The sequence below is a fragment of the Pleurodeles waltl genome, chromosome 9 (genome assembly GCF_031143425.1).
Source record: "Pleurodeles waltl isolate 20211129_DDA chromosome 9, aPleWal1.hap1.20221129, whole genome shotgun sequence".
Lineage (NCBI taxonomy): Eukaryota > Metazoa > Chordata > Amphibia > Caudata > Salamandridae > Pleurodeles > Pleurodeles waltl.
In genome coordinates this window covers 955,352,334-955,379,883 of record NC_090448.1, presented here as the reverse complement: position 1 = coordinate 955,379,883, position 27,550 = coordinate 955,352,334, and positions in this window count along the sequence as shown.

Sequence of the window (27,550 nt, the reverse complement as noted above, 5' to 3'; positions counted from 1 at the left end):
GGCTTGGAGATGGGAGGTATAGCGTATCCCTGTCAATGAGCGCTAAACTCTCTCACATTGGGAACGAAGGCCTGGAAATGCATAATTGAAACTGCTTATATCTGCCCTGATGTCGGGGTCAATTGAATAGATGCTGCATTAATGATCGAGGTCTCATCTCCTGAGAGGGCACTGCTCCTTTAAAACATGCTGAGGGTTCGACTATGGAGCCTGGAAAGCCCACGAGCAATGTGATATAATCAGCCATGCCGCTGCCCTCTCTTCTGTTGCACTGCGAGCGCTTCGTTCTGCACTACTTGTAAAGGCACTGCTTGAAGCTACAGTTCCCTGAACGCTATTCAGACACCGCTCTGAGATCCACTGACATGAAAACCTGTGCGGTCATTCTATACCTATTACTAGAGAGTGTTGTCTGCCTCTCTGTTGCGCAATAAACCTCCGCCAAACAGTTTCAAATTACTTAACACCCGTGGAAACCAGACCAGAAATTGCACCACCATCCCTGGGAGAACCCATGGTGCTGACAAAGAAAACACCTTCTCTCGCCCCTACGGAAGTTCAAGAGCAAGCTGAGGGAAGAACTTAAAGCGGACAATAAAGCATCTTTTGAGTCGTTCAAAACTGAGGTCAACTCCCATCTGGTTTCCCTCCAATGTGACGTAGACTCTGTTGGTACTCGCAGCTTGGACTTAAAGAAGAAAGTTCAGGAGATGGAGGGCTGGATAACGCCTATGAATGAAGGACTGACTCTACTGCAATCTCAACTACACTCTGCGCTTCTCAAGTGTGAAGATTTGGAGAATCACTCCCGTAGAGACAACATAGGGTAAGAGGACTAGAGGAGAGCACTGAGGGACCTGGGCTTGAGGCTTTTATGGAAGGTCTTTTCTCCAACATCCTTGATGGTGACCACCAGGAAGCGCGACTGGAACTGTTGTACAGAGCTAGTCTTCAGTCTCCTGGAGAAGGGAAGCGACCCAGAGACATTTTAGCTAAGGTGGGTTTGTTTAAAGTAAAGGAACTAATCCTCTAGATGGCTAGGAAGCAAGGTACTATAACCTTTAAGGGAGCAGAGTGTTCCTTGTACCAAGATGTGGCACCTGCAACCCTGGCCCGCAGACCACAATTCCGACTGATTACTTACACACTGAGGTTCAAATATATGAAATATAGGTGGGCATACTCCTTCAGTGTAGCCTTTGAGTTTAATAACAAACAACACCACTTTACAGAACTTGATGATGCAGCCTTGTTATTGGGAATCGTGGAAAGAAGACCTTCAGAGTCCACGGAATGCGGTGCAGCATTACAAGGGACATCTCAGTCTCTTTGTACTGCAAACCAAAACAGAGGAGGGAAGACCCCAGAAAATGAAGAGATGATGAAATTACTCTTGTATGCTTTGTCTTTGCTGAGGAGAACTTCAAGACTCTGTGACCGACCTTGAGAACACATGTTTTCTCCCCCTAATTTGAATTCTGGCGTAGATGGGGAACGCTGGGAGGCCTTTGGCGTGGATAGACGATCCTGGAGCCTAGTATTCACTGTCTAAACTCCCAATACTACACCATTTTGACTGATACTGCTCTGATACCTGATGGAATGCATCAGACATGAGACTACCGACAGCCCTTTGCGGAGTATCAAGGTGAGTTGGTGTCCACTACCTGACACAGTAAACACTAAATGTTATGGAGCGAAGTTGTAGAACCCTTGCTCAGCAATAGTCACTGTTTTGTTTTGCTGTTTTTTACCTTTGTTGACCCAAGCATGGATGAAGTGATATTTCTGTGTTGGAGGTTAGGGGATCAGGGGGTGGAAGGGGGGTCACTGGAGGTGAACTTCTGCTTTTCCACCTGCTCCTTAGGACAAGCGACGGAGCCAGTCTTGTGGTGCTCCATTACAACTTATCTACATGACTCACCTAATAAGCTTACTCAGCTCTGGAAACATTTTGGGGTCCATCTCTGTAGGAAAGTACCATCTTACCTTACCATCTTAACCCTATTTGTACTTGTGTGTCAGTTTGTTTTTGCCTGTCTCACTGGGATCCTGCTAGCCAGGACCCCAGTGCTCATAGTTGTGCCCTGAATGTGTGTTCCCTGTGAAGTACCTAACTGTGTGCTCTCTCTGCCTTTACAATTGTCACTGCAGGCTAGTGAACATTTTCACCAATTCTAATTGGCACACTAGAACACCCTTATAATTCCCTAGTATATGGTACCTAGGTACCTAGGGTGTTGGGGTTCCAAGAGATCCCTATGGGCTGCAGCATTTCTTTTGCCACCATAGGGAGCTCAGACAATTCTTACACAGGACTGCCAATGCAGCCTGAATGAAATAACGTCCACGTTATTTCACAGCCATTTTACACTGCACTTAAGTAACTTATAAGTCACCTGTATGTCTAACCCTCACTTAGTGAAGGTTAGGTGCGAAGTTACTAAGTGTGTGGGTACCCTGGCACTAGCCAAGGTACCCCCACATAGTACAGGGCAATTTCCCCGGACTTTGTGAGTGCGGGGACACCATTACACGGGTGCACTACATATAGGTTAATACCTATATGTAGCTTCACAATGGTAACTCTGAATATGGCCATGAAAGATGTATATGATCACGGCATTGTCCCCGATGCCAAATCTGGTATTGGGTTGCCAAGCCCATGCATCCCTGGGGCTCCAGCATGGACCCAGGGTACTGCCAAACTAGCTCTCTGGGGTTTTCACTGCAGCTACCGCTGCTGCCAACCCACAGACAGGTTTCTGCCCTCCTGTGGTCTGGGCAGCCCTGTCCCAGGAAGGCAGAAGAAAGAATTTCCTCTGAGAGAGGGTGTTATACCCTCTCCCTTTGGGAATAGGTGTTAAGGGCCTGAGAGGAGTAGCCTCCCCTGGCCTCTGGGAATGCTTTGAAGTGCACAGATGGTGCCCTCCTTGCATTAAACCAGTCTACACCGGTTCAGGGATCCCCCAGCCCCTGCTCTGGCGCGAAACTGCACAAAGGAAAGGGTAATGACCACTCCCCTGTCCATCACCACCCCAGGGGTGGTGCCCAGAGCTCCTCCAGTGTGTCCCAGACCTCTGCCATCTTGAATGCAGAGGTGTGAGGGCACAATGGAGGCCTCTGAGTGGCCAGTGCAAGCAGGTGATGTCAGAGACCCCTCTTGATAGGTGCTTACCTGACTAGGTGGCCAATCCTCCTCTGAGGGCTATTTAGGGTCTCTCCTGTGGGTTTCTCATCAGATAACGAATGCAAGGGCTCACCAAAGTTCCTCTGCATCTCCCTCTTCGACTTCTGCCAAGGATCAACCGCTGACTCCTCCAGGACGCCTGCAAAACCGCAACAAAGTAGCAAGAAGACTACCAACAACATTGTAGCATCTAATCCTGCCGGCTTTCTTGACTGTTTCCTGGTGGTGCATGTTCTGAGGGCTGTCTGCCTTCACCCTGCACTGGAAGCTAAGAAGAAATCTCCCGTGGATCGATGGAATCTTCCCCCTGCTAACCCAGGCACCAAATTTCTGCATCACCGGTCCTCTAGGTCCCCTCTTATCCCGACGAGCATGGCCCCTGGAACACAGTGACCCCGACAGTCCAGTGGTCCTTCTGTCCAAATTTGGTGGAGGTAAGTCCTTGCCTCCCCACGCCAGACAGTAATCCTGTGTACTGCGTGAACTGCAGCTGCTAGGACGTCTGTGCATGTTTGCAAGGGATCCTTTGTGCACAGCATAGCCCAGGTCCCCAGCACTCCTTCCTGCATTGCTAAACTCGCTGAGTTGACCCACGGCCTTGTGGGGCTTTGTAGTGTTGAGATGACCGCCATGCTCAGATTTCTTGAACACCTGTTCATGTGCTTTTGCGGGTGCTACCTGCTTCTGCTTGGGCTCTCTGTGCTGCTGAGAGCCACCTCTGTCTCCTCCTCCAAGGGGCGACCTCCTGGTCCTTCCTGGGATTGGGCAGCACCCATTTTTTTCAACTGCGACCTTTGCAGCTAGCAAGGCTTGTTTGTGGTCTTTCTGAGTGGAAACAACTCTGCATCCTCCAGCACGCAGTGGGACATCTTCTGTGCAAAGGAGAAGTTCCTGGCATCTTCTGTTGTTGCTGAATCTTCAGCTTCTTCCATCCGGAGGCAGCCCTTTTGCACCTTCAACCGGGGTTTAGTGTGCTACTGCCCCCCCGGACACTTTCATGACTCCTGGACATGGTCCCCTTCCTTGGCAGGTCCTCAGGTCCAAGAATCCATCTTCAGTGCTTTGCAGTCTGTTGGGGTCTTTGCAGAATCTCCTATCACATCTTTATTGTGTTTCTGGGGAAGTGGGGTAACTTTACTCCTACTTTTCAGGGTCTTGGGGTGGGGTATCCTGGACACCCTTAGTGTTTTCCTACACTCCCAGCGTCCCTATACAAACTAGACTAGGCCTGGGGTCCCTAAGTGGTTCGCATTCCACTTTCTTAGTATATGGTTAGTGTTGCCCCTAAGCCTATTGCATCCTTTTGTATTCTACAGTGTTTGCACTACTTTTCTAACTGTTTACTGATTTTGGTTTGTGTGTATATTTTGTGTATTTTTCTTACCTCCTAAAGGAGTATATCCTCTGAGATATTTTTGGCACATTGTCACTAAAATAAAGCACCTTTATTTTTAGTAACTCGGAGTATTGTGATTTTTATGATATAGTGCTATATGATATAAGTAGGTGCTTTGCATGTCTCCTGGTTCAGCCTATAGCTACCTCTTGCAGCCTAAGCGGCTAGAACACTACTAACCTACTAATAAGGGATAACTGGACCTGGCACAAGGTGTAAGTACCATCAGGTACCCACTATAAGCCAGGCCAGCCTCCTACATACACTAACCCAGTATGCATCCTTCAAGTTCTGTGAGGCGTTTTTTGGGAGATGCAAAGGATCTGCCCAATAGGAACTCAACCTAAGTTTGAGGAAACCGCTTTTTACATAATTACACCACGGAATTTTCCCAACATGGGGGTCTTTTAAGAGCACTCCTAACCATATCCTATAAGGGTCTAAGGCTGCTGTGGACCAAAACCGAATCCAATATTTGAACCGGTCTAAGAGCAGCAATATCTGCCATAGAATACAAGTTTAAATCCATCCGGATAGGCGAGGTAGGAGAACTCAAGGGAACCTTTAGCAGGGCCTTAATAAAACATTTCTCTGCTCTTTCTATGTCATGGAGCTTACCATGGCTCCACAGCTCAGCACTGTACAAGGCACCCGCTCTTGCCTGCATTATGTAAATATCTACTGCAGGAGTGATGGGAAACTTGGGCATTCTAGCAACAAATCTCAAAATGTCCTCAAAATAAAATACCCCCTGTCTTTTGGTTAAGGGACACAGTGCACTTTGTCAGATGTGCTGACCATTTATGGGAGTTTTCTAGTCTAACTCCCAGATAGTCAAAATCAGTAACACGTTCAAGGGCCTTACCATCTAACACTATGGCCCTCATTGCGATCTCGGTGGTTAAGGCTCCCGAGATACGTGCTGGCGGTCAATAGATGACCACCCCCCCCGCCGGCCGTATAATGTTTTCCCCGCTGGTCTGGCGGGTGGAAACAGTGTTTCCGCCCGCCGGCCCAGCAGGGAAAAGGGCGTAGCATTGACAGTGGCTCTAAATGGAGCCGCCGCCAATTCTGGTGTGTGGCGGGTGCAGATGCACCCGTCGCACAGATCACTGCCCGTAAATCGGGCAGTGACCTGCGCGAAGGGGACTGCACAGGGGCCCCTGCTTTTCCCATGCTAAGTGCATGGGTAGTGCAGGGGCCCCCAGGGGGCCCCCAAATCGCCCCAAGATACCCATTCTGCCAGCCTTTCCCTGGCGGTGTGAACCGCTGGGAAAAGGCTGGCGGAATGAGTATCATTTAAATCGCCCCAAGATACCCATTCTGCCAGCCTTTCCCTGGCGGTGTGAACCGCTGGGAAAAGGCTGGCGGAATGAGTATAATTTTCCAGAGAGCAGGGCTGCCCTGTTGGATTGGAATACACCGCCCCAGCCAGCATTACCTCTGGCGGTATATTCCGCTGTGGGGTTTTGGGCGGGTCATTATACAGCGGTCTGGGCCGCTGTGCCGGATGGCGGTATTTACCGCCATCACCGGCATAGCAGCCCAGACCACCAAGATCATAATGAGGCCCTATATGTTTCTTTGCTCAAACTTTTGGGTCACCAAATACCATGCATTTGGTTTTGGTGCTATTTGTTTGTAGGCCACAGTCCCTTCAATACCCCTAGAATTTCTCCAAAAGCCTATATAATCCAGAGGCAGTTTGGGATAAGAGCAAGGTATCACCAGCAAACAACAAACACAGTGTCTTGATCCCACCAATTTCGGAGAGTCATTTAAGCTACCAAATAAATATGGAATGCAAGCATTTGTAAAAAGTAAGATGAGAGTGGGAGCCAAAACACAACCTTGTCTACTACCTTTCTGTATAGGAAACTCATCAGATAATTATCCGTCCTTCCCTCACCTTACTCTGGCAAAACTCTTTGAATTCAGTTCCCTGATCAAATTTAACAAAGAGCTCGGGACTCAGATTTTAGCCAAGGTCTCCCATAACTTGGAACGGGGGACCAAATCAAAGGTGGGTCTAAGATCTATAAAGGTGACGACAACCTACCGCCATCCAAGTCCACCACCTTCCATTTAATTGTAAGAAAGCGGAAGACCTGATCCACTGTGGCCGTCTTCTGCCTAAAGCCCGCCTGCAAGTGACTTAGGGCCCCATTCTCTTCTATCCAGGCTCTGAGCCTACCGAAAACCTGAAAGAAAAAAATCTTCTGAAGATTATTTAAAAGGCTGATCGGTCTATAATTACCCAGAGCCGATTTTTCCCCTTTTTTGTAGATATTGACAATTATTGCGCCCTTCCAGGAGTGGGGAAAGATATTACTCTCCAAAATAGTGTTTGAGACTTGATTAATGTAAGAGCCCCATAATTTCAAATCAGACTTGTACAAGTCAGATGGAATCCCGTCTAACCCAGGCGCCTTCCCTGATTTTTAAGCCATAATGGCTATCTCTGTTTCTCTTCTAGTGAACGGTATGATAATACCTGCGCCATTGATCTTATCCGTATATACACTCTCTATATCCACTGAAGGAGCAAAATCCTGGCTGTAAAGCTTAGTAAAGTATGAAATCCAGGTTTTTGGAGGGATATGACAGTCAGGCTTAGAGCTGAGATTTTGTCTTTCTTGAGAAACCAAAAACCAAAACCACTTTACTTTAGAAACCTTGGCTGCTACCAGCAAATCTTGCCACATATCCTCCACCCACTGTACCTTATTAGACTTGATTACAGCAGCATAGTTGCACCTTGCCATCATTATAGCTGGTCTATCCTATTGTCTGACCGATTCCAAAAGGCCACACTTGGCCCTCCTACAGGCGTTATTAAATCATTAATTTTATTTATTCACACTAGGCTTCCCATTTCCCTAATAAAAAGGGCCTTCAGGAAAGCTTCATAATCTGGTCCGAAAAATGAGGATTGGATGCAAGGGCAACTGTATAACTAGAACCTAAGTCAGACATTTGAGCTACTAAAGCACCTTTAATCGTGAAAGCTTCACATCTTAATACATGCTGATTGCTTGCCACCTCCAAGGGGGGTGTAATTCCCTGGTCTTGTTGGTTTATCCCAGGACCTGGAAACCACCTATCCCACTCTAGCATAAGGGGAAAATGATCGCTGTAACATTGATCTCCCACGTTAAGGTCCTTAATCTCATGCCAAATCCTAAAATCAATAAGCAGGTAGCTAATCAGGCTACTGTAGGACCCTCTGGAAAAGGTGGGACGCGCTATATCTGAGGGAAAGCAACCATTTCCTGGCTGTAGGCCATATAACAGCTTTATGTCAATAACCTGCAACACCCTTGAGCTATACTTAGGCTGGTTCCTCAACATGGAAAAAGATAGAATTCCCCATGTTGCATCCTATTCCTGAGTTAACTCTGCAAAAAGGGAATTGGGCTCTAGAAAAGCATTGAAGTCTCCAGCTATGATGACAAAATGTGAGGGAAGTAATTAAGCCACAAGTATATTTAGCAAGGAGATAGTTCCTGAGATTTTACTAAAGGGGCCTGATCTATTGTAGAGATTAACACACAAAAGCAGGGGACCCTATTTTGGTTTGATTGAAACTGCCAAGATGTTGGGTAAGTTCACATGAATTTCCCTCACTTCTCCTGCCTGGGAAATCTTTATCCACGTAATAAGCCCCCCTCCTGCCATCCCCACAGGTGAAGGTAATGGCTTCCTTGCAGAATGAAATACACACTTGTCTATGCACATTCAGAATAGCCCATGTTTCTTGGAAAAGACAAATACTACAGGAATCAATAAGAGAGCCCCAATCAGGATCGCCAATCTTGTTCCGTAAGCCCGCTATATTCCAGGAGATTAATGAGGTATAAAAAGGCCTAGGTCTTAGATGAATATTATTAACAACCTTATGACGAGTTGCTAAAGGCAAAATTACTGGATCTTCTACTATCCTTGGACTCTCGTCCTGAATGTCACCCCCCATAATAGACTCCTGTGAGCGCCCATTCAAGCCCCTATGTGGATTTCCACCTTCATACAATAGTGTGGTGTTCAAGGGGGCTGCTGATTCTTTTAGTCAATCAATGTCTGATAGATCAGAGCTTTGCCTTTTCTTTGGTAATTTCAGCTGCTTGCCCAGGGTTTCACACTCCCTCCAAACAGTAGCCACAGAAGGGACCGTTGAAATAGAAGAAGGTGGCTCAACAGAGCCCCTAGTGGAGACCCCACTCTCGGGGTTGCAGATGATTCCTTGGCTAGGGTACCCCAATCAGGACGGTTTATTTGAAGGACAATACTCTATCCATTGGGTAGTGGGTTACTGGCCTCCAGGGACATCAGGCTTTTGCCCAAGTTAGGGGTGGCTAGAACTAGCTTGAAGGTATCCCACTGACCTGACTTGCCTATATGACGCTTGGCAAAAATAATATCTGAGTGAATGATAGAGCCACATTTCCTGACATGCCTTTTCCTATGGGTAGCATTATTTTTTAGCGACAGACTGTCTTCTTGAGTATTTGTAGATAATTTCGGGACTTTGCACATATAGATTGAGTGGTCACTTTTATAGTTGATTTCTGTGGATTGCCTAGCAGGGGCATTCCATGACTTTCCTATACAGGAGCTAGACTGTGAAAGATGGGTGCTATGGCTAGATACTCTGGGGCATTTATGCTTCTCAATTATGGTCCTCTTCTGGTCAGTAACTTATCGGGCCCCACGCTGGGTTCCTTCCTCCTCTTTTTAGCAGTAGGCAAGGTGAGTTTAAGACTTTTTTCACGGGGAGTCTCCCCAGCCCTCTTCTTCTGGGCAAAGTAGGGTGAGAGCCTCTGTCAACATTTGTTTTAGGTCCTTTACCTCTTGTTCTAGATCCATAATAATTTGAACACTTTTATCAGAAACTTTCCACCTCCAGCCTGTCTGCTGCATGTTTCCAAATTAGGGTCCAAGCAACCTTTCTATGGATTATGGTCAAAGTCTCCTAATAAGGAAAAACTATTTGAACAAGGTATGTCATGCACTATGGTGGTTCTACTAGCGACACCCACATCTACCGTTTGCGTAGAACTTTGTCTTTTGGCCTCTAGATCAACTGCATCATCAGACCCTGCTGATGTTGACAGGTTTGGATCAGGATCGGTGCAACTAGCTGGATTGTCCCTTTTGGGTGTCCTAGGCCTGGAAATAGATGAAAGGGAGATGCTAGTCGTCCTTTTTGTAGCTTGACTCTCCCTCCCTTTTAACATAGACTCAACTTCTTCAATTTAGGTATCAATTTCATTGGTGGCACAATTGGAAAATCTCTTCCGCCACAGGACTCCCTTGTGCTTTACACTTCCCCATTCTTTAGTTCATGTCAAGTAACCCAATAGGTATAACCAAGAGCGAATAAATGTCAAACCAAAAGGCCTCTACCTTAAAATCAAGAGGTGTTGCCTGGCCTGGCCTCTTCCGGTTACTGACAGGCACGGATGGACCTGCCCTTGGCCCGGGCTTCCTGAACGCGTTAAGAGTGCTCCGATGCTGGCTCCACCCCCAGCTGGGGCCTGCAGAGACAGGGAGTCCCTCCAACGCTGGTGCTGCCGGTCAACTCACGCAGCGGGATCCCCAAGGCGGTATGAGCACTCCGATGCTGGCTCCGCCCCCACCTGGGGCCTGCTGGGACAGGGAGTTGCTCCAGCGCTGGTGCTGCCAGTCAACCTGCGCAGTGGGATCCCCAATGAGTACCCCACCCATTCTTGTGATCTGTGAGAAGAACCCCAATGACTGAACCTGCCCCACTAGCATCTAGGACTAACTAGTGGACTCTAAGGGTCGGTTGGCTAAGCTCCTGGTAAGCTAAAAGGCGATAGGATCTGCAAGAAACCTAATTTCCTGAAGAGCCCAGCTGACCATTTTCAACTAGACCTGCCCTGGGCTTTGCTTGTGGCTTTGTTTGGAAAGAGTCCTGACCCCCAAGTGTTGTTCCCGAAGTCGTAGAACCTCTTGCTGGTGTTAGAGTATACTCCTGCTCCCCAAACTGCAAAAGCTGGGACTTAGAAACTTTGTGGCAACTTTTCTCCTGAATAACCAGCAGGAAACCATAGACCGCAGTCAAGCCGAAGCCATAGATGTTGAATAGCTGATCAAATCCAACGTGCTAGTTTGTCTCACTGAAGGAGATTTGACTTCCTGGAAAGTTTGAATGTAGAAAGCTTCACTGATAGCGACGCTTGAGATGTTTCTGGGCAAAGAAGCTGGACTTCGGCTGCTTGGAGCATTCCCACCTTTGTTGACAACTGCGCCGGGACCATGGTCTTTAGCAACGCACCACCGTTGAACCTCGAAGTGGATCCAGCTTGCCCCACCTCAAACTCATTGAAGACCACCTTGTCTCCAGAAAAACTTTTAAATGCAAAGGTAATTCTTTGACCGAGACCTGCCTGGGCCTTGTATGCTCCCTTGCACCATAGAAGCCTAAAAAATACTCTTGTCCCAATCCATCTCAAGCAGTTGCCTGTGGTTGGCACCTTCCTCTTTTTGATAGTAAAATTAAATTCAAATACAAAAAATTCCTATTTCCGTTTCCCCTTATTGGATTTTTGTCATAAATTGCAATGAGACTTTTATTGTGTTTTGATTTTGACTTTGTAACTGTTTTGTTTCATCTAAATGTTTTGCATATTTTTCTATGTTCATCCGGTCTGCTCTGTGCCACTGCTACCAGGGATTGAACTCAGATTTAAATTACTGAAACCTCTGCAGAACCTAAAAAGAATAGCATGTTACTTGTAGTAGATCATCACCAACTCCAACTAATAATCTACTTTCTCACATCCTTAATCTGAATTTTTTCTTCAGTTAGACCTGGCATCCTTGACGTGGTCTCCCCTGCCTTTTTTGCCTCTGCTTTCCATGTTTTTACTGTTTGCTGGACTCTGTTTTTGCTGTTTTTGGTACTGTGAGCACTTTACCACTGTTGACCGGTGCTAAAGTTCAAATGCTCCCTGTGCAAAATGTATGTGTAATTGGCTTTTCCATGATTGGCATATTTGATTTACTAGTAAATCCCTAGTAAAGTGCACTAGAGGTGCCCAAGGCCTGTAAACCAAATGCTACTAGTGGGCCTGCAGCACTGCTCGTGCCACCAACAGGATTAGCCCTGTAAACATGGCTCAGCCCTGCCACTTGAAGAACCAGAACCTTATGGGCCTGGCGGCGCAGGGTACGCCTGAAATCTCCTTGGATTCACCTGCCTCAACTAACAGAGACACGGGACACTCTGTCAGGCGTAAAAGATCAGATTTTATTAGCTGCAGCTAGTACAGTTGTCCCAGAAGTACACAAGGTATGTTCTCAGGAGACTGCCACTTTACTTTGTGGCGCACAATCTTATATACCGTATAAAAACCATTTATTAACTACATACACTCCCAGAACACATAGAAAGGAGCCAGTAAGAATAATGTAAAGATAGAACAGAGCCAATAGAAATGTTGGAAAACAAGACAGCACCAATAGAAGGAATTGGAAAACAAAGTATCAAGTGACTTAAGGTTGCCTCCCCTCCAGCTGTGTTTGTCACCCCTCCCTTGAACTAATTCATTAACCGATCCACAACGAAGTTGCATGTGGTGTGATAAGTTTGTGTGCGTTTGGAGGACAGTTGTGAAATGAGAGAATACTAGCAAAGGACAGCGAAGGCCAGACGATAAGATAAGATCGGCGGAGAATAGTGTGAGCCTACAGATAGTTGAAACAAGGATTAGAAAACCAGACAGGGATTAGTGTACTCGGTCAGACCTTAATACCAGCCTTGTAAAGATAGAGGCAGAAGGCTGTTTTGAACACCATGTTGCAGAATAAGCAGAAAAGGCAGAATGGACTTCGTTCGCTGTGCTGCCTGAGTGAAGGCAACATAAAATGGCGGCGGGCCACAAAATGGCGGGTCGATACGATCGTATGAAAAATAGAATTTCCTCAGACCCTCCTTTTGCCAGAACTCAGGCAAGATACACAAACTCATGTTAATCTGAGTCGATGTCTATGGCCATGAGGTCATCAAGCTGTTGCTGTACCATTATTTTGATATTCTCTTCTCTTTGTGACTTGGGTTTGGGAATACATGCAGTAGCACATAGGTTGCAGATGGCAGGACCGCAGTGCATACAAAGACAACAAGAGAATATAAAAGCTAAAATTACTCCAAAGAATGTCAATACCTTCCAACCCCATTTGGACAGTATTCCCCAAAACCACTCTGAAAAGGACCAATCTCCTTCGTCCTGATGAATCGACTCGGAGATTATGTGTAACTTAGAGATAGCTTGGTATACTGTCGGAGCGTCATTAGGTATGAAAATACAGCAACTTGATCCGATCAATTTGCATACTCCACCACGGTCCGCAAGAACAAAGTCTAAGGCAACACGGTTCTGCAAGGTCATAAGACGATCAGCCTGTAGTTCAGCTGTAATGTTACTTAAAGCTCCTACAGTGATGTCTATGGTGGTTTCTACGACACGAACCAATTGCCTTATATTTCTGCTGTTGGCCATTGGACCCCAGAAGGGAAGAAATCCTTTGAGGAAATCTCCTCCCTCTTGTCCTGCTGTGTCTTTCGAATCCACAATCCCTCTGCCATATCTATTTTTATGATGGTTCGCAGGAGCGGTGTATGTAGGGGGAAGAAGAAAGGCTATATAACAAGTACCAGAGAAATCAGCTGGCAACCATGTATAAGCCCTATCGTGGCAAACGAAGTATGTACCTTGAGATGGTACTAACGGCAGTGAATTCAGGGCTGAATAAACATATGTATGGGAACATAAACTTTCTCTTTGTCCGGTGTTTGGAGTTCTACCATTTATTTGCAGACAGAAATTTCCTTGTTGGGGTATGACCCGTATCGGAGGAGATTTTCCTTGCTTAACCTTATCATTGAGGCTGGAAATGTAATTAGTTAAGTTCCAATTGGTATATGCTTTTCTTTCATCTATGGAAGCTTCACTTTTTTTTCCATGATTTTAGCCATAGCTACCATTCCCTTTATCAATAAACTATGACTGAAATCTGAACCAACACTATGTGAACTGACAGGTTGTTTAATTTTACTTTGATATGCATTATTGAAAATGACAAAATAAGCCCAAGCGGAACCTTCATAGGAGAATGGAAGAACTAAATATGGCATTCCTTTTTCTACTGTATGTGGTATGAGTCCACACACCCAACAGTCAGTTGTATTGATCACTAACTGATGTTGATGTAACAACTGGACGAAGGAATTGTTAAAGTATTCAGTTCTTCTGATGAGTTCATGCTGGGGAAGAGTGTGAAATAGGTGCGGAGAGATAGTAGAAGAAGATGTAGAGGTAGGAGAAGAGACAACTTTTTGCTGCAGAGTAATAATGATCCAGTTTACAGATGCCAAAAGAATACACGACAATATAATGACGCATAGAGCAATACTACAACGACTATATATTTCTTTACAATTATTCTTTACATTTTTACTTTCTCTTTTATCTAATGTAGCCTCCATCTTTCTAAGTGGATGCTCACGGCAATCTTCCTCAATCACTGTAGTCACGATTATCTACCGTCCTATGACACTGTGAGGTCCTGCAGGCCTATTGCCACTTACTCAGGTCGTAACTAAGACTCCTACCGTGACCCTGCAAACGGGATAGAGTACTACATAGGAGAGAAATTTACAAGTTCTTTGGTCTTGGTCTCAAATTATAGCGTTCCTGTCCAGAGGCAGTCTGGTTTTGAAACAATGTTCCTGGATTTGTCGTGTTCAAGCGACGATGCGATGGCATTGCTTCTTGAAGGATGTCGTTGTCCTCTTTCTCAGAAAGTGTTCCAATTAGACGCGCATCACTGAATGGTACAAATTGCGGAACTTTCTCACTTTCAGAGTCACTGATGCCTCTACGGACCCACTGATCGAAAGGCAAGGGCAAAGGCACTTTCTTGCAGTGCACGGCATGCACCCAGTTTTTCTTTCCTTCGACTTTAACTGCTGTTCTTGTGGTCAAAAGAACCAGGCGTGGCTCTCTCCATCTGGGCTCCAAATTTCTCTGTCGTTGGAAATTTTTCGTGCAGACCCAGTCACCTGGTCGGATGGAATGACCTGGGTCTGTGGAAGCCTCTGGTAGAGCACTCTGAACCTGTTGATGAAGAACACGCAATTTAGTTGTAAGGTCATGCAAGTAGTCAATCAACATCGGGTATGGCAAGTCTGAGTATTTCTTAGGGCGAGGAACTCCCCATACATTAGCTGGGCGACCAAATATCACTTCGTAAGGGCTAAGCCCCAAACGAGAGTGTACTGCTGTTCTGGTGGACAGAAGAGCCAATGGTAAAGCATCAGGCCAATTAAGTCCTGTGCTAGCTTGCACCTTAGCAATTTTAAGCTTCAAGGTTCCATTGTAGCATTCTACTAAACCAGCCGACTGTGGGTGATTCGCCGCGTGGAACTTCTGTTTTATGCCAAGACCTGCACAAACTTTTTGCATGACTTGACCCACAAATTCGCTCCCATTGTCACTCCAGACAATGCGCGGCAAACCAAACCTAGGGAAGAATTCTTTCAAAAGTATTTTGGCAGTTGATAAAGCAGTATTGTCCTTCAGAGGGTAGGCTTCTACCCATCTAGAAAAAGCACATACTACCACCAGAACATATTTGAGGTTGTTGCATCGTTCCATGTGAATATAATCGATCTGCAACACCTCAAATGGATATGTTGGAGGAGCAAAATGACCTGCTGGAGTTGGGGTTCCCTTTCCCGGATTGTACATCAAGCAAACAATACAATGTTTTACTACATTATTTGCACACTTTGGGATCCCCTCATTTTGCCACACTGGAGCCAGAAGTTTACATATTCCTTTTGCACTTAGGTGAGCTGGACCATGTGCCATAGTAACTACAGGTAGTACATAAGCATCTGGTAACAGCCAACGTTGATGTTCTGATAATTCAACCCAACATCCCATCTCATCTAACATTCCTGTACTTTCCTTCCACTTTCTCAACTCATTCTCCGTAGCCTCTCCTTGAATTGATTTCACACTCTCTACTGTATCTTCACACATTCCCTTTTCTCTTACGCAGTTTGCGGGACCTGCAACATACATTCGACTTGTGTTGTCTCTGGCTGTCTTTTTCGCTACCTCATCTGCAAATGCATTTCCTCGACCAACATCGTCCACAATCTTTTTGTGTGCACTACACTTCACGATCGCTATCTGAGTAGGCATTGTAAGTGACTCAAGAAGTTCAGTCACTAATTGACCATGTTGTATCTTAGTACCATGGGAAGTAAAGAATCCTCTTTCCTTCCATAAGCGCCCAAAGTTAAACGCTACACCAAAAGCGTATTGGCTATCAGTGTACACGTTTACTCTTTTTCCTTTGGATAACACACACGCTCTAGTTAAGGCTATCAATTCAGCTGCCTGAGCTGAATTATGTCTAATGCGTGCTGTCTCCACAATCGTATGCAAAGTAGTAATAGCGTAGGCTGAAACTGTATCTCCATTCGGGAGCTTGAAACAAGAACCATCTACCCATAGTGTTCCATCTGGATTCACTAATGGCGTGTCTTTTAGGTCAATTCTACCCTTAGTTTCTTCTTCAGTACGGAGAAAACAATCATGCTGTTCAGAGACATCTCTCTCTTCTGGAAGAGGCAACAAAGTAGCTGGATTCAGGGTATTACATCGTTTGATGTGTATGTGACTAGCCAAAAGCGTCAGCTCATATCCGGACAACCGAGCACTCGTAAGATGCAGCGTTTTTGTCCTATTTAGTAAAGTATCCACTGCATGTGGCACCATAACAATGAGAGTATTATCTAGCACTACTCCAGCAGACTGTCGAATAGAAATTGCTGCTGCCGCTGTCGCCTTAAGACAACTAGGCAATGCTTTAGCTACTGGATCTAACGTAGCTGAGAAATATGCGCATGGTCGCTGTTGATCTCCAAAACGCTGCGTTAAGACTGACAATGCACAACCCTCTCTTTCGTGGACATAGAGCGTAAAGGGCTTACTGTAATCAGGAGTACCCAATACAGGAGCAGAACACAAAGCAATACGCAAATCAGTAAAACTCTTCTGACACTCGTCAGTCCACGGAAGAGGCTGAGGCGTATCTTTTAAAGTTAGCGCCAACAGCGGTTTAGCCAATAAAGAGAAACTCGGAATCCACTGTCTACAATAAGAAGTAATGCCCAAAAAGGCACGTACCTCTCTTTGTGTGGATGGCACTGACATTTGTGCAATTGCCTGAATTCGTTCGGGGGTCAATCGTCGTCCCTCCTTTGACAAGAGATGACCCAAATAAGTCACCTCGCGACAGACATATTGTAATTTAGAAGGAGAAACCTTGTGATTCAGATCAAACAAATGACGCAACAGTGCAACGGTCACGTTTTTGCAAATCTCCTCTGAATCAGCGGCAACTAATAAGTCATCCATGTACTGAATGAGAGCGGCACCGGACGGTAAGGAAAAGGCATCAAGATGACATTTTAGAGTTTGACTGTAAATAGAGGGACTTTCACAATAACCTTGAGGTGCGCGTTTAAACCGGAAGCTTCGGCCTCCGAGGGAAAAACCAAAAATATCTCTACTCTCTTCGGCGATGGGAATACTAAAGAAAGCATTCTTTAGATCAATAACTGAAAACCAAGTCGCTGTAGAAGGTATCATCGTCAACAGAGCAGTGATATCTGGGACTACAGGAAACTGCGGTACGACAATCTTGTTTACCTCCCGAAGATCAATTACAAAACGATAAACAGGAGGCTGAGAAGGATCAGTGCGTTTAAGAACCGGAAGAACAGGACTGTTACATGTATTTCCTCTCGTTTCCTCAACCACACCCTTCTGAATCAAATCATGGACAATTTCCAGAAGTGCTTTCTCACCTTCAGTAGAGATTCTGTATTGCGGAATACGTGGCATTTCAGCATTGGGCTTAAGAGTAACAACATAAGGTGGGATCTCAAGACAACCAACGTCATTCGGACCCGTAGCCCAAAGCGTTTCGGGAAGAGAAAGCAATTCAGGTGGGAATTGATCTTTTGATAAGTACATTGGACTAGTAATTTTCTGTCCTAGAGTGAGGTATACACCAGAAGGTGAACAATATATCGTAGCATGCATTCTTTTTAATAGATCTAAACCCAACAGATTTTCACCACAACCATTCGTCAGAAGAAGCGGAGCTTCTAAATCATAAGGGCCTATTGAAACATGCAAAGGGCAAGAAACTGGATTGCGAACAGGGGCGCCAGAAAATCCTACAGATACATTCGTTAAGCCAGACAAAGGTGCGCCAGGGAGTTTAGAATGAATGATAGAGCTTCTCATGGCACCAGTATCTAAAAGAAATGGCTCTGAAACACCCATTGTAGTGACATTAACATAAGGTCCATTCTGATCCACTGGAATTGACGTAACCCCCTTACTTTGTCCATGGCTGTCCTATTCAAAATGAAGACTTTCATTCCCTCCTTCAATATACTGATCCTCACTGTAATACTGTGTAGACCTAACATTTTGCTGGTCAAAGTAATTTCCGGAATTTGGAGGAACAAAAGAACGCTGCTCTTGGGTTAACACACCTCGACCTCTACCTCTATTTGCTGACTGAGGACCACCACGACCTCGTGGAGCAGATGTTGCTCCATTACGCTGCAACAATGCCGGACAACTGTTCTTAAAATGACCTTCCTCCCTACAATAAGCACATTGATTGGGACCTAGCAAAGGTCTTGGAATGAATGGTTCAGGCTTTTGATACAACCTCTGAAACTGCGGAGGCTGTTGAAACTGAGGCTGAACATAACGAGGAGGATAAGCCTGTTGCAAGAGAACTTTAGTTTTTAATTCTTTCGTCTTTTTCTCTTGTTTTTCCCTTTCTTCTTTGTCTCTATTTTCATAATATTGTGCAGTAGCCAATATCTGGGCGGAAGAAGAAACTGCCCATGAACTCTCGGAGTCTTTTAACTTGTGTGATAGTTCAGGAAGCAAGTTATATACGAACTTATCCACAAATAATCGCTGTCCCCCTTCTGTAGCCATATCTTGACCACTGTGATCAATGAATGTCTCCTCGAATCGGGTAAAGAAATCGGAAACACTTTCATCTTTCTTTTGTTTACATGCTGCTAGCTTATCCCAATTAACTCTCAAAGCAGGCATCATTGTTTTCATTAATGTAATAATCCTACCAGGGAGTTCTGAGATCAAAGCGTCGGGCTTTGCACCACCTACTTGACCTCTATCTGCGGCAATAATAGCGTTCCAATCGCCGCCTAATTCTTGAGCGTGATCCTCTCTACGAATTTTAGCCCATATTGTCTGTGGAACTACATTTCCCATCAACATGTCAATATCTGCTAGATTCATAGTACATGCATCAACTGTTTGCGACAACTCTTTATAGTAACCAGCAGGATTTTTGCGTGAATCTGGTAGTGACTGTTTAAGTGCTAAAACTTCAGACCTTTTCCAGGGGACATGTATCCATATGCGCTGAAAATGCGCAGGAATAGCTGGATTAGCACCTGCTGCTGCAACTTCTTCCTTCCATATTGGAGAAACCTCTCTCATGGGATAGTTTTTCAGTGCTGTCCTAACTGAAGGATCAGAATCAGGAAAAGTCTGTGAGAACAATAGGGATCTGAAAGAAATAAGTGTTCTGACAGCGTTTTCAACCTTAGGACCCACAATAAGTCCTTTGTCAAAGTCAGCCTGAACATCTAACAGATCCTGTGGGACCGAACCCAAATTCATATCCTCCCATTCTTTAGCGAGAGTATCGCACATAACTTTAAAAACATATCTCTGCGTAGGTGCATTCCATTGCAGAAAGGTGGACATAATATCAGAAGTACTATATTGAGGACCCTTCTTGATCCATCTACAAGCAAGTGAGTCCAATTTTTCTCGCTCTTCGGAGTCTGGGAATTGACTACGAGACTGTCTTCGAGAAAAAGCTGGAGACACGTTTAAAGTTTCAAAGAAAGGTGATAAGAGACCAGAGACAGTATCTGCAAATCGCTTACGCATAGATGGAGAATTTGACATAAGGATAGGGGACAAGGTATTAGGTGAATTAACTAAAGGAGCATTAGGAATTGCCAAAGGAGCAGAAGGCAAAGGAGTTAAAGGCAAAGCTGGCATAGGCAATACTTGAGGAGGCAAATGTGGAAAAGCTGGAGCAGGCGGAAGCACAACTGGCGGCTGAACAGGCTGTAACATCGGGGGTGCATTAGCACCTTGTACATAGGGCGGAGGCAATTTCAATAAGTGGGACATTAAGGAATCTTCCTCAAAATCTTTTCTCTTATCAAGGGAAGAGATAGGCAACGTCGGATAGCATTTATCTATTGCCATTCGATGCTGTCTGTCTGAAATTTCCATTGCATTATCTATTTCATCATCTTTGAATTGCTGAGCAGCCTGTATAATCGTCATTCCCTGTGTTTTCCTATCTCGTTTCGCTTGTTTAATTTCTCTCTGTTTGGCTTCCTTACGCCAAAGGCGAAAAGAGTCAAACATTGCCGGCCGGGCTTTTCTTTTAAATAACGTTGCTTCTAAATTATCTAGCACATCAGTTTCGAAACTACCATTTTCTGGCCATTTTAAAACACCATCTTTCTTTGTATATCGGGTCCATGTCTTATTAAAGGCAATAGGACCAACACCATGTTTAGAATAGAGCTCATATGTGGGAGTTCCAACCGAAGGAATCGGACAGGAGTCCTCAAGCTGGGAGTCCCTATTACAACCAAAGCAAAAAGGTTTTCCAAACTTAGTCAGACCAGACATCTCACGATTTTTACTGTCTGTTCACAAACATCAAGGGGGTAAAACTTTCAGTTTACACAGCACAAATGCACTTACCCCTCGGCTTTGGCCACTGCAATGGCCAAATCTAAGGACCTAAGGACAAAACAAAGACCAAAATTTGTGGGCGCGACCCACCAAATACTTAACTAAGGATGTCTTCTTACACCAACAGAGGCCCGTCTATCGTCTCGCTTTACCATACATCATCAAAGAAAGGGCCAAGGCAGGGCGGCAGTCAGGGCAGCAGTCGTCAGTAGCCGTCAGGAAGGAGTAACCGCGCTGAAAAAGACCTTCGGACCACTTCGACATACAGGGGTCGCTTGACGTGGCTCGCGATTCCTCCAGAATTTTCTTGCGGGGTTCCTCACGACCTTCAGGCAGAACCGGTACCGCTGAAGCCGCCCCACGTTGGGCGCCAGTTGAAGAACCAGAACCTTATGGGCCTGGCGGCGCAGGGTACGCCTGAAATCTCCTTGGATTCACCTGCCTCAACTAACAGAGACACGGGACACTCTGTCAGGCGTAAAAGATCAGATTTTATTAGCTGCAGCTAGTACAGTTGTCCCAGAAGTACACAAGGTATGTTCTCAGGAGACTGCCACTTTACTTTGTGGCGCACAATCTTATATACCGTATAAAAACCATTTATTAACTACATACACTCCCAGAACACATAGAAAGGAGCCAGTAAGAATAATGTAAAGATAGAACAGAGCCAATAGAAATGTCGGAAAACAAGACAGCACCAATAGAAGGAATTGGAAAACAAAGTATCAAGTGACTTAAGGTTGCCTCCCCTCCAGCTGTGTTTGTCACCCCTCCCTTGAACTAATTCATTAACCGATCCACAACGAAGTTGCATGTGGTGTGATAAGTTTGTGTGCGTTTGGAGGACAGTTGTGAAATGAGAGAATACTAGCAAAGGACAGCGAAGGCCAGACGATAAGATAAGATCGGCGGAGAATAGTGTGAGCCTACAGATAGTTGAAACAAGGATTAGAAAACCAGACAGGGATTAGTGTACTCGGTCAGACCTTAATACCAGCCTTGTAAAGATAGAGGCAGAAGGCTGTTTTGAACACCATGTTGCAGAATAAGCAGAAAAGGCAGAATGGACTTCGTTCGCTGTGCTGCCTGAGTGAAGGCAACATAAAATGGCGGCGGGCCACAAAATGGCGGGTCGATACGATCGTATTAAAAATCTAATTTCCTCACACTGCAGTGTCTGTGTGTGCAGTTTTCAACAGCCACTTTGACCTGCAAGTGTACCCACTTGCCAGGCCCAAACCGTCCTTTTTCATGCATGTAAGGCACCCCTAAGGCAGGCCCTAGGTAGCCCATAGGCAGGGTGCAGTGTATGTCAAAGGTGGAACATGTAATGATGTGTTTTACATAACAGTGAAATACTGCCAAATCTGATTTTCACTGTTACAAGGCCTATCTCTCTCACAGGTTAACCTGGGGGCTGCCTTTCAATAACTTTCAATTGCAGTTTCCCTTTGGGAGCAGATTGAAATTTGGAGTTTGGTGTCTCTGAACGCATAATTTAAAAATATATCTTTTGGTAAAATTGGTTTTCAAATTGTCAGTTTGAAAATGACACTTTTAAAAAGTGGGCATTTTCTTGTTTAAACCATTCTGTGATTCAGCCTGCTTGTGTATTCCCTGTCTGGGTCAGACCGACAGTTGGGCTATTTGTGAATCCCCTCTAGACAGTGACACAAATTGTGCTGGGGTGTAGCCTGCATATCCTAATGGCCCATCTGGGATAGAGTGGAGGGAGGAGTGGTCACGTACACCTGAAAGGGCTGTGCCTGCCCTCACACAATTCTGTCTCCAACCCCCTGATTTGAGTCTGGAGCCAGGCCTGGGCAAAATAGGATCTTGTGAAAAACAGAGACTTTCCTTTGAAGTTTGTCTATGTCAATGGTAGAAAGGGATATAAGTAGTGGACTCAAAACCCCAGATTTTCAGATCACTTCTGGAACCAAGAGGAAACTCTGCCAAGGAGAAGAGCTGAGGAGCTGGAGGAGGAGTATTGCCCCTTTGCCTGTGCTTTGCTGGGTAGACCTGCAGTTGCTACTTCTACCTAAAAGAAGACAAAGACAGGACTTGTTGGTATATTCCTGCTTGTGAAGTGTCTCCTGGGCTTGTCCTGAGCTTGCCTCCTTTTTTGAAGTCTCAGGGCCATCAAAAACTTCCTCTGCCAGCACCTGGACTCGCTGCTGAGACTCCTGCCCTGCGAAGTGGTGCCCCATCCAGTCCCTGGGCCCTTGAAAGGTGGAGCTGGTAGAACAAGGACTGAAATCCACGCACAGGAAGCGTGGGGAAAACTTTGGTGCACCACCTGCAACGCAGCTGTAAAGACGATGCGTCCAAGCCTTGTGGCTGAAATCAACTCATCACCTTCATCGCGGCTGGATAAAATGATGCACCACCCGCTTGCAGCTGCTGGTAACAATGCAAACCTCTCACAGCGCGGTTCTGAGGTGCCCCATCCGGAAATCTCCACACCACGCTCTCTTGCAGGAGAGAAAAACGACTTATCGCTTACCTGACCGGAGAACAATGCGCTGCCTCACTTTCAAGTAAGGAATCAACGCATTGCTGAGTTTTCTGACGCACGCTCGCCGGTGCAGCTTTATTTTTTAAGATAAACCAGATACTTTGTGTAAAAACAACATTTCCATTGTTTTATATGAAGTAAGACTCTTTTTGTTTAAAAAAGTCATATCTTGACTTGTGTATGTTGGATTTTTGTCATTTTGATCTATTTTGATTTAGATGAATACTGGCTATTTCTCTAAACTGGTGTGGTGTCCATTTTGTAGTGTTTTCACTGTATTACTTTGTGTATAAGTACAAATACTTTACACGTTGCCTTTGAAATAATCCTGAGTGCTTGTGGCAAGCTTCCAAGGAGGTGAGCAGGGGTTATACTAAGTGTGTATCTCCAATACCCTAACTAGAGTGAGGGTCCCTGCGTGGACTGAGTGCAAACTGACTGCCAGTCAGAGACCCCATTTCTAACAGCTTCATTATTTCTAGAGATCATTTATGAAATGGTAGCCACCCGGTTGATAGCCTGCAGAGAGTCTCAAAACATATGGACAGAAACTGTGCCTCTGTTACGCTGAATGTACTCTTTTAAAACTCTGGTCATACAGTCTTTGTAGATCACATCCACAAGAAGATTGCAATTGAATGTCCAGCATGTAGGCTTGGGAGGATTCTTAGTACATTTTTTTATGTTACAATATGAAGATGAATTTCTGGAAGTAACAAAGTGGCTGTGGGCTAAGGGAGTAGCTCTGGACAGAACCTTCCTGGTGCCATTCCCCAACAGCATGAATTGATTTAGGTGCCCTCGCTAATCGGGCCCCCTTGGATATGCTCATGTAGCTGTTCTTACCTCCTCAGCGTTGGCAATGCATGGTTATCTGCCTCCTACAGTCTGGCCGTCTCTCTCTTGGCAGCCATTACAGTTGACGCTCCTCACAATGGTTACACAAGTGTGTGGCCACTATGGAAAAGCCACTGCCAAGGTTTCAGTCATGGAGGGCTACTATGCTATGGTTGGTCGCAGCTTGAACTTGGCGCCGTTACAGCTGCTACTTATGCATCCACCGAAGACAGCCCCAATCTTCGGGTTAGTGGCGCCGACAGTAGGACAAACCTCCTCGGCTTCATCTGGCCTCTGCTCAGGGAGGGTAGTGCTGTCTGCTGGCAATGTGCAGCACGATCAGGCTAACAAAAAGAGCTTTGGTACAGTTGCCCTGGGAAAGCATAAGGATCTGGATGTGTTTTTGGATGCAGACCCTCAGGGGTGCAGAGCTCAATAGAACTTATGGATGATGAGCTGATTAATGTCACTGAGATCAGTGCTCGGCCTGTTAGTAACAATATTTATGATATTAATCTTATGCTAGGTGTAACGAGTGCTGGAATTAGAATCTCTCCCCATACCACTACCTCGGACACTGTCTCTATCTCTAGCATGGTATCTAACTCGTCCGGTACATTCTCCTCCAATTTGCCTTGCCCTTGTTCCCAAAAAATCACTTAAACGAGCTTCTCCACAGGTGAGAGAATGCGTTCAGAGTCTAGGGGTAACGGGCTGAAGGCGAGTAGCAGTCCTTGGAGTGCTAGTCTGCCATACAAGACTATCAGAAAGACTGTGAACAGGATGGTAGGCATGTTGGATAACCCAAACCATAATCTGTTCTCTGTGAAATGTAATACTCATCTGGTCAAGCAGGGGCCGGCTGAGCTGGGGGTTACCACAAGTCATGCCACATGAGGATTTCTGCTCATTGTCAGATTACTCAGATTATGACTTTCTAGATCCAGATATATTTATAAGGGAAGCAGCAAGCTAACAGGGGTAACAGAGAAGGGATCATGAGAAGTATCTCAAGATAAGCCCCAGCGACAAGGGTGAGCAACTGATTGGGTGCCGTCTGGCAAATCTGTGTAGAGACCAAGAGTGTAGACAATGAGCCTGACGAGCAGCTACACTAGGATCTCTTGACAAATGAGCTTGTGGAGGATACAGTCATTTACTGTCAAGAGGGATCAGGCTCTACCCAGGGAATTGGAGAGTGCCAGATGCAGAAGCCCTCTCCACAGGATTCCCCTATCACTGGCCTCCGTCCATAATCTGTTGAGTATTCATAAAGAGGAATACAAAAAGGATTCTGCTGTGCTCAAGACATCACATTTGAAGACATAAGCAGTGCTGCAGCGCATGTCCAAACAGCTGAACTCCATCAGCACAAGAGTAACTGAATCTTAACACAGAATTTTAGAGTTGGTTATCAGACTCAGAAAGCAACTTGAAGATCAGGAGAATGTCATGAAAAAACTCTCTTGGAAAGAGGAGGGTTTGGAGAACAGGATGCTCTGAAATAATCTAAGGGGCCTTGATGTTCCTGAGAGTGATGATCCCTGCAGTTTTATAACAGATATTTTGTCAAGCTTTATCCAGCCAGGCTGAATGGGATATTGACTGTCAAGTCCAGAGAGTTCACTGATTTCCATTTTGTAGGCCACAGCAGATAATGCTTCCCACCAAGACAAGGGCAATTCTCATCTGTGGCGGGAATTTTATACCTCACCAGCTTCTGTACAATGCAGCATGCTCGAGTAACCCCACTGAGGTTGGGGATATTAAGTTTTTGTTCTGTACGATTTTTGCCCTACCACAGTAACCAGGCATTGGCAGCTCTGGAGTCTGATTCCCAATTTCCAGTCTCTGGGTGCTCAGGTATTCCTGCTGGAGCCTGCTAAGCTTAAGGTTATAATCAAGCAGCCAGTCTTTTTCTCCAATTCAGAACTCCATGCCAAAGGCCTTTTGGAATGGTGTTCTTGAGTGACTGACTCACTGTACTTCAAATAAAGACTAGAGGTGTATCTAATACAGAACAGTAGGAGGCTCAGTTTTGCTGCCTGAAGGGGGAGCCTAGGTGATGCTTCTGTGAATGCTATTAACCAGGGGATGCTCGTTTTATATAAAAGTGGCCACAGGTTGAGAGAGGGATCTAATTGTGAGGATCATTCAAAGGGCAACAGGGAAAGTGTGCAGTGACTCACTTGGTTGAGTGAAATATTTCATGATAATCGGGAAGGAGTTTTTTGGGCTTACGAGGGCTAGTCCGAGGGCTAATTCCCCGGTGAGCCATAGGTTGGGGAGAGCTGAGGGGCAAAGCAGTGCCACCAAGCCAGGGGCGGTGGGTTGTAAGCAGATTGTGCTCCAGGGGTGGGTTTAAATGGGGATGAGGGTTTTGAAGTTTTTTTTTCTTTTCTGTATATTAGCTGGGTGATGCTCAGGGTGGCTTATGAAGATAATGCTATCCATTTATGGACTTAGCAAGTTAAGTAAAATATTACCTGCGCAACAGGTGAACATCCTGATTTGGAATTGTTGATGGTTTACACCCCTCATCTAAATTTCAGTTTAGACATGAGTTACACATGATGAGCCCTTCATTGGCCTGCATCTAATGCAGGTTAAGTCACGTAGGTTGGAGGGTTTAGAGTATCAGTTAATGGAGGCATCTGGTTATGAGACCTATAAGATGTGTAGCAATTTTAGCTATGTGAACCTCATGGGAACACAAAGCTACAAAGGGACAACTCTGGTCACTGGGTCATTGCGAATCTTAGCTTAGGCCAGATCAGAGTAATGGTTAGCTGTGTGTATGGTGCTAATGAGAATGACCAAACACCAATGCAACAGCTTTTGGTGGAGCTAGCCCTATGGGAAGATCCGATAATTGTCTGTGGAGATTTTAATGTAACTATGGTGGTCATTGTTAACATGACGGTAAACACCGCACCGCTGGCAGTAACTGCTGCCAACAGGCTGACGGTCCGGACTGCCAAATAATGAAGCCAATGAGAAACAAGTAGTTGTCCATCCACACACAGCCATTTTTGTAATCCCAACAACGACGGAGAAGGCTCCCCTCAGGCTGGCGGAAAGGCCCTTCCCGCCCACCAAATAATGAAACACCACACCGCCATCAGTTCCAGGGCTGGAACCACCGCCAGGCAAAGTGTGGCGGAAACAAACAATATAAAAGGAAACACTCACCGGAGGTACACAGAACAGGCCGATGCAGACATGGAGCGAGAGCTGGAAATAATGCCAGTGCTTCTCCTTGCCATATTCCTCCAGGACCGTGACCGACGACGAAGACGACAATGGTAAGTACCGCAGCCTAGTTCACATGGGAAGAAAGGGCACAGTTACATAACCACCCCACCCACCCCGCAACCCACTCCCAACCCCTCCCACCATCCCAAGCCATACATACCATAACAAAATGTACTTACCAGACACAAGCCAAGAAATACCTGCACCAATGTACACACCTGTGCACACAACACTCCCACAGTGAAACGCTGAACAACGTCACCATATAGTACCAACAGCACTGCCGGGCACTCAATATTTATTACAAATAACAAAAGTAATGTCTAAATAAGGCCACTGTAAAGTCCCTGAAGGGCAAACATAATCCAAACTTGACCGCACGTGTGCAAAGGGAACTCCACTGGAAAGGGGCTTCAATTGGACAGCCAGGTACCTCAGGGAACAGGGGTAGGAGGTGGCGGGGT